We start from the raw sequence: 6,065 nt of genomic DNA on the forward strand, positions 1-6,065 counted from the left end.
AATAATTTAGTTTTTTTTTGGTTGAGGAGGAGACATCTTTGATGGAACCAGTTTTATACTAAGGTAAAGACTGTTTGTGTATTGGACTGGAGTTCTGCTGGAGAAGATGCAGCACATATCAGAGTTGAATCATCGGCATACTGTATGCACGTAGCTTAGGGATGGGAAGTTTTCAGATCATTAATGAAAATAGTAAAAAGGAGTGGTCCGAGAATTGATCCTTGTGGAACTCCCAGGGTGACTGGAAGCTGAGAGGATAGTTTATTGTCCCACAGGACTGCTTGTTTTCTGTTTTCCGGGTAGGATTGGAACCATTTTACTAATTTAAAATCAAGAGAAAGTGATTTAAGTGTCACTGTCAATAGTTGGTGGTTAACCATATCGAAGGCCTTGGAGAGGTCTATGAAAAGAGCAGAAGATAGCAGGTTTGTATTCCTATTTTTATTAATGCAGTCTGTAAAGGATAGAAGAGCAGTTGTAGTACTGTGGTAAGGCCTGAAACCATGTTGGCAGTTCACTAGTAGGTCATTCTAGAGGATATGATGCAGTAATTGATGGTGGATACATCTCTCCATAATTTTTGCTAAAGGAGAGAGAAGGGCTATGGGGTGAAAGTTTGGTAAGTCATTAGAGGTACCTCCCTTATGCAAGGGGATAATATGTGAGACATTCCAGATGGATGGGACATAGGATTCCAAAATGGTTCTGTTTATTAAGATAGAAATAGGGTAGGCAAGTACACCAGCTGCAATTTACATGCATTCAGCTGGGAGGAGGTCAGCTGATGGTGTACATGGTTTAAGTTTGAGAGAAGTAGGGAGTGTATGAGAGATGTTGGAACAGGCTGGAGGTTAAATGTTTGGGGCAAGAAGAAGTATCACAGAAGAATTAAGGACATAATGACCACTATGTCCCCAGCCAACACACAATCAACAGTTACCTTCTGTGAACACCTTTGAAGTTTTACTGTGAGGAAAATTAAAGGAATAATGACCACAGTATCACTGCACTCCCACATAAACTATATTGAGCTCTGGGCCCATCTCTGATTGAGGCCAGGACCCAATTAAGCTCTGAACATCTTGATTTTCTATGATGCCTTATTTTTTTCACTACCCAGAAGATTTATGTATTTGCTCCCCATATAATTTTTGATGCACACATACAGACACACAACATGCTTTCTATAGGCAAATCGGAAGAACATCAGTTTATCTATGGCATGTCTGAGTTGTTGGAAGAAACGAGAGCACCTGAATAAAACCTACACAGAAACAGGGAGGACATGCAGACACTGCACAGATGGAACCACAGCCAGTACCTCAGATGGTGAGACAAATGCTTTGAGATGGCAGCAATACACATAGTGCCACTGTATCGACAATGTAGTCCCTCCTAACACATCTTGTCCCAAAAACCAAATTAGACTCTTATTGCATGCATGATGATGTTTGACTGTGATTGAAAGTGAATGAAATTATAACCAACTTGTTGCTGTTATATATACTTACATACATACACTTCAGTACACACTCACACACACACACACACACACACACACACACACACACACACACACACACACACAAACACAAGCAGCAACAATAATTGCTTTTACACAGAATTTGAATATGGATAGAAAATTCGAGTGGCACAGTTAACATATTAGGAAACATACTTCAGGAATGTGTTAGCTGTCAGAATGATTTAAAATAATGCACTGCCACAGTTAGATACTGTGTATCAAGCGTACACCCAAAGCTACCGGAATACAGAGAAGCAGATGTTCACAGTACTATAAAAGGAAGGACACTGCCAGTTGTATGGGATGAAAGCATGCATGGCAATGCATGTTCATTATGAGTATTATGTTTGTGTTGAAGAGTGGAATATCTTGCATTGCTCAGTTCACAGAGCTTTCAGCTATGAATCAACCAACCGTAGTTCAAACTGTGCTGAAAACACACCAAAACTACAATATTGATTCATCAAAATGTGATTGCCTGTGTGAATGACAGTTCCTGCTATAGCAATGCCTCTAGGCATTTCTCTGGGATCATCTTGGTACTGCATCTAGGTATTTAATATTGCCTGTAAATATTTATATCAATAATTCCAAAACCATGAAACATACACATTATTTAATGATTTTTTTATTAAAGCTTATTTTATGAGGAGTACAACTCCCCTGACATTTAGCTTCAGTCTAGTGCAGCTAAATAGCTATTGAATGCTATTTGGATACTATATATGTAAAATGTAATTCTTCACACATTTTACTAAATAACCCTATAATTGAGTGAAACAGCAAAACTGTTTAGCCTTGCGTGAAAGCTCGGAGCTGGGCAAAGAAAATGTCATTAGCAGTATATGTGTAGCTTCAGTGGTTTCTGAGGTATTATAAGTTATTTAAAAAACAAACACAAAATAAATATTTATTAATATTTATTGTGAATTAAGTCCAGTTTTTGAGTTATAACCTAATGAATGTGATGACTGAAGATTACTTTGTGCTGGACAGTTTGCCATTTATCTGGTCTGTATATTTGACTCTACCGTCTCTGGTCAACAGTGTCCTTCCTGGTGTTTTCTGTCAACTTGTTAGTAGTTTGCCATTTATGTTTCTTTAGTTGTATTTATGGTTTTACAGATATGAACATTTGCTTGAATGTTAATGATGAGACTTGATTTTTGGCAATGGGCTCAAGGCACAGTCACTGGAAGTTAGTACAAAGCTGAAGAAGATTCCTTGCTTGTATGTTGTCCCCTTTGGATCGTAACTGGCTTATCATAATACTGTTGAATTTCTGGCACTAGTGAAATATGTCTTCAACATGTCCCAAAAATGAGAACAGGAATATTAAACTTTCTTGTAGAAGCTTGCGCTCAACAAACATGTCAGTGCGCTGCAACTTCTACCAGCGCTGGTAGGATGCAGCGCATGGTTGACTGCCATGCGGTACCATGCTTGGCATCTGTAATACCTTCAGGATTTCTTCTTTCAAGATGAGACTGATATAACATCTATGAAACAGCTATAGATTCTGATGCATGGCTTGTATTCAAAATTTGAATATTAGATCATGTTAATGTCACAAAACTCATCAGACTTTATCACAGTCATCAAAACCATGCAGTGTAAAGACATGTCTCTTACAGTCTGCATATACAAAACACTAGTGTTAAATCAGCATTACTATGAAGTTGGGAGAATGAAATGTGCAAGTTTGAGGAGAAAAAAGATGAATTGCTTTCCTGACTTAAGCCTAAGGTCAAGGAAGATAACATCCTACTCTTCAAGTCTGTTTTATAAGGTCATCTTAGAAAAACTGGACAAACATCTGGATAGCAGTCCATCCATTTCTTTCTTAAAAGGCTGAAGAATCTTGAAGTGATTAAATCTACCACAATGTACCAATGGCTTCCCATCATACCCCATTCACATGAAAAATGTTTAGTGGGTTAATCCAAATGGACTTAAAGACTGAAATCTACAGTGTACAAATGTGGAGGAACTGCCACTCCAACCCACATTTAACTTACATGTGGACTAGCTTTTGACAGCTGTGTGGATTATAATACTAAAAGTGCAGTAATAGCTGTATAAATACTGTCACTTACTACTACTTCTACTGTCTCTTCTTGCCATGTGACAAGGTTTCCATCCACCAACTCTAACTCATACTCACTAGTTCTATATCGATCTCAAGTTCACTATAACTTTCTTTTTCTCTATATCTCATAACAACTCTATTTATCTCTCTTCACATACCCTCTGCTTTATACTCCTATCATTTCCTCCCTATCTACCCATATCTACCACATTACTCCTCTCTTACTTCTCATACACTCAAACATCATTTTTTTAAACCTCATTGTGTATGCCAAATTGTCTTGCACTGATATGTAATGACTCTGTAGTACTGATTGCAGATTTTTTTTCTAGAACAGCTGCCTTTCAGTTATTGTATGTCCATATTATAACTTTAAGCTTTATGATTTTTTCTGTTATATAAAGTTACCTATTTTGTTGGGAGTGGGCACAAGTGTTCACATGGACTTAGATGTTTAGCTTGCTTTATTCAGTCCCATTGGATCTAGTTTCTAACTTTATTGTGATGTGTCGCAAGTAATCTGTTACTACATGTTGATCTTATGGATTAGTGTTACAGTAGTGGCAGCCTGGTGCTTTAGTTTCTTTAAAACTGCAATCAGCACCAGCAGTAAGTCATATCACACAGCTTGTGTAGTAACCAATGGCATAGTGACCCACCCACATAACAAAATAAATGACTAATGATTCCCAGCTGGTATTGAATGAATTCTGTGCAATTCAAGCCTCCATCGATGTGCTGTCTATCATAATGAAAGGGGTGCAGTAGATATTCAACCATTAAAACTGGTGACAGCCAAGCATGACTCACAACTCATGGCTGAACACACTATGTTACAGCAGCAGCAGAGGGAACTTGAGGAACAGTGTGCCATTTTAGCCTCTCGCTCCACTGCAATGCAGGATCACATTCTGTGCAGTTAGAATCCAAGTTTGAGAATCTAGAAAACTATGTAGAAGGAATCATTTTTATTTTCTGGGCCTCCCAGAAAAGATCGAAGGATAAGAACCCATTCCATTCATCAAACAGTATCTGGTAAAAGCCCTATGAGCACATAATCCCCAAGTCATTGAACGGGCCCACAGAACACTCCCTAGCATGCTGCATCTAAAATCCCATGGCACGGTATTGTCAAATTCCTTGATTTAAAAAAAAAAAAAAAACAGGGAAATAACTTTGTAGAAGGATCAGGAGGTAGGCTTCAATTTTATTATTGCAAGATGCCAAGAGTATGTACCTACAGACTACAGTTCTGCACTCTAAGAGGAAAGCCTTAGCCCATGATTTACAGAGCTGCAGAGACTTGAGCTTCAAAGTATAAATTAGATACACAGTCAGCCAGCCAGTATCTATGAAAGAGGGACACACAGCTTATATTTCATAGTCCCCAGGAAGTGAATACCTATCTGGCCACACTCCCAAAGGAATATTTTGCTCAAGTGGTAGCCAGTCCCCCTCCACCAATATCTTAGTTAATAAGTGGGACTGCTCAGTTAATAATTCACTCAGCAAATCACCAATAAACAATTTATTTATTTATTTATTTTATTTATTTATTTTACATTTGTATGACTGAGCCGAAAAGGCCCTTTTTCAGCAGAGGCCCAGGGAGAAAAGCTCCACAAAGAAAGTTTACAAACACATTTAGTTATTTAGACATGATCAGTAAACACACAACTTACAAGAGATATGTTTTTACAGTGGTATGCGGCACATAAACAGTTACAGTGGAGAGAACAAACAAAAAAATATTAATTTTAAAAATAAAGGTAATTAATAGATTTGTGGTGTACAGCTGAAATTTGGAACATAGGTAGAATACATACATAGTACACAGGTACAGTACATACATTGTAGATTAGCCAGTGTTTGTGAGTAAGATTGAAAACTATTATCAAGTGCTCTAGATTTAGTATGTATATGTTATCCACTTTCACTAGCCTGGGGAGCAATCATGGCACTGCCAACTTTGCTTGAGATGTTGCCTGATGAGGTCTTTAAAGGAGGCTTTGGATGATGTGTTTTAAATGCTAGTAGGGACAGAGTTCCATTTTTTAGCCACTGAACTACTATATAGTGCATTTCCAAAGCAATTGTAGCTGTTGGTGACTTCTAGTAGTAGTTTGCTTGATGATCTAAGAGGCCTTTTGGCTGAGTGATGTTGTACTAGGTTTTTGAGGGCAGGACACTTACTGGGGAGGTAATAGATAGAATGACAGAGGCAGAGCTGATTGTAGGTTAGGAGGTTGGGCAGTTCAAGCCAGTGGAGCTGTCTCAAAGCAGTACAGTGATGAGTTCTATATGAGCAATTTGCAGCAAAGTGGTTAATTCTGTTATAGCAGGCTTCCATTTTGCTTAGTTTAGTTTTGTTGAGATTAGTCAGAATGGGAGATGCATAGAGTAGGGTGGATAGAAGTTGGGAGTGAGCAATGGCTGATCTTGTGTTGTTGA

This window comes from Protopterus annectens, chromosome 10.part0 (assembly GCF_019279795.1).
Source record: "Protopterus annectens isolate FY-2018-M chromosome 10.part0, PAN1.0, whole genome shotgun sequence".
Taxonomy (NCBI): Eukaryota; Metazoa; Chordata; order Ceratodontiformes; family Protopteridae; genus Protopterus; species Protopterus annectens.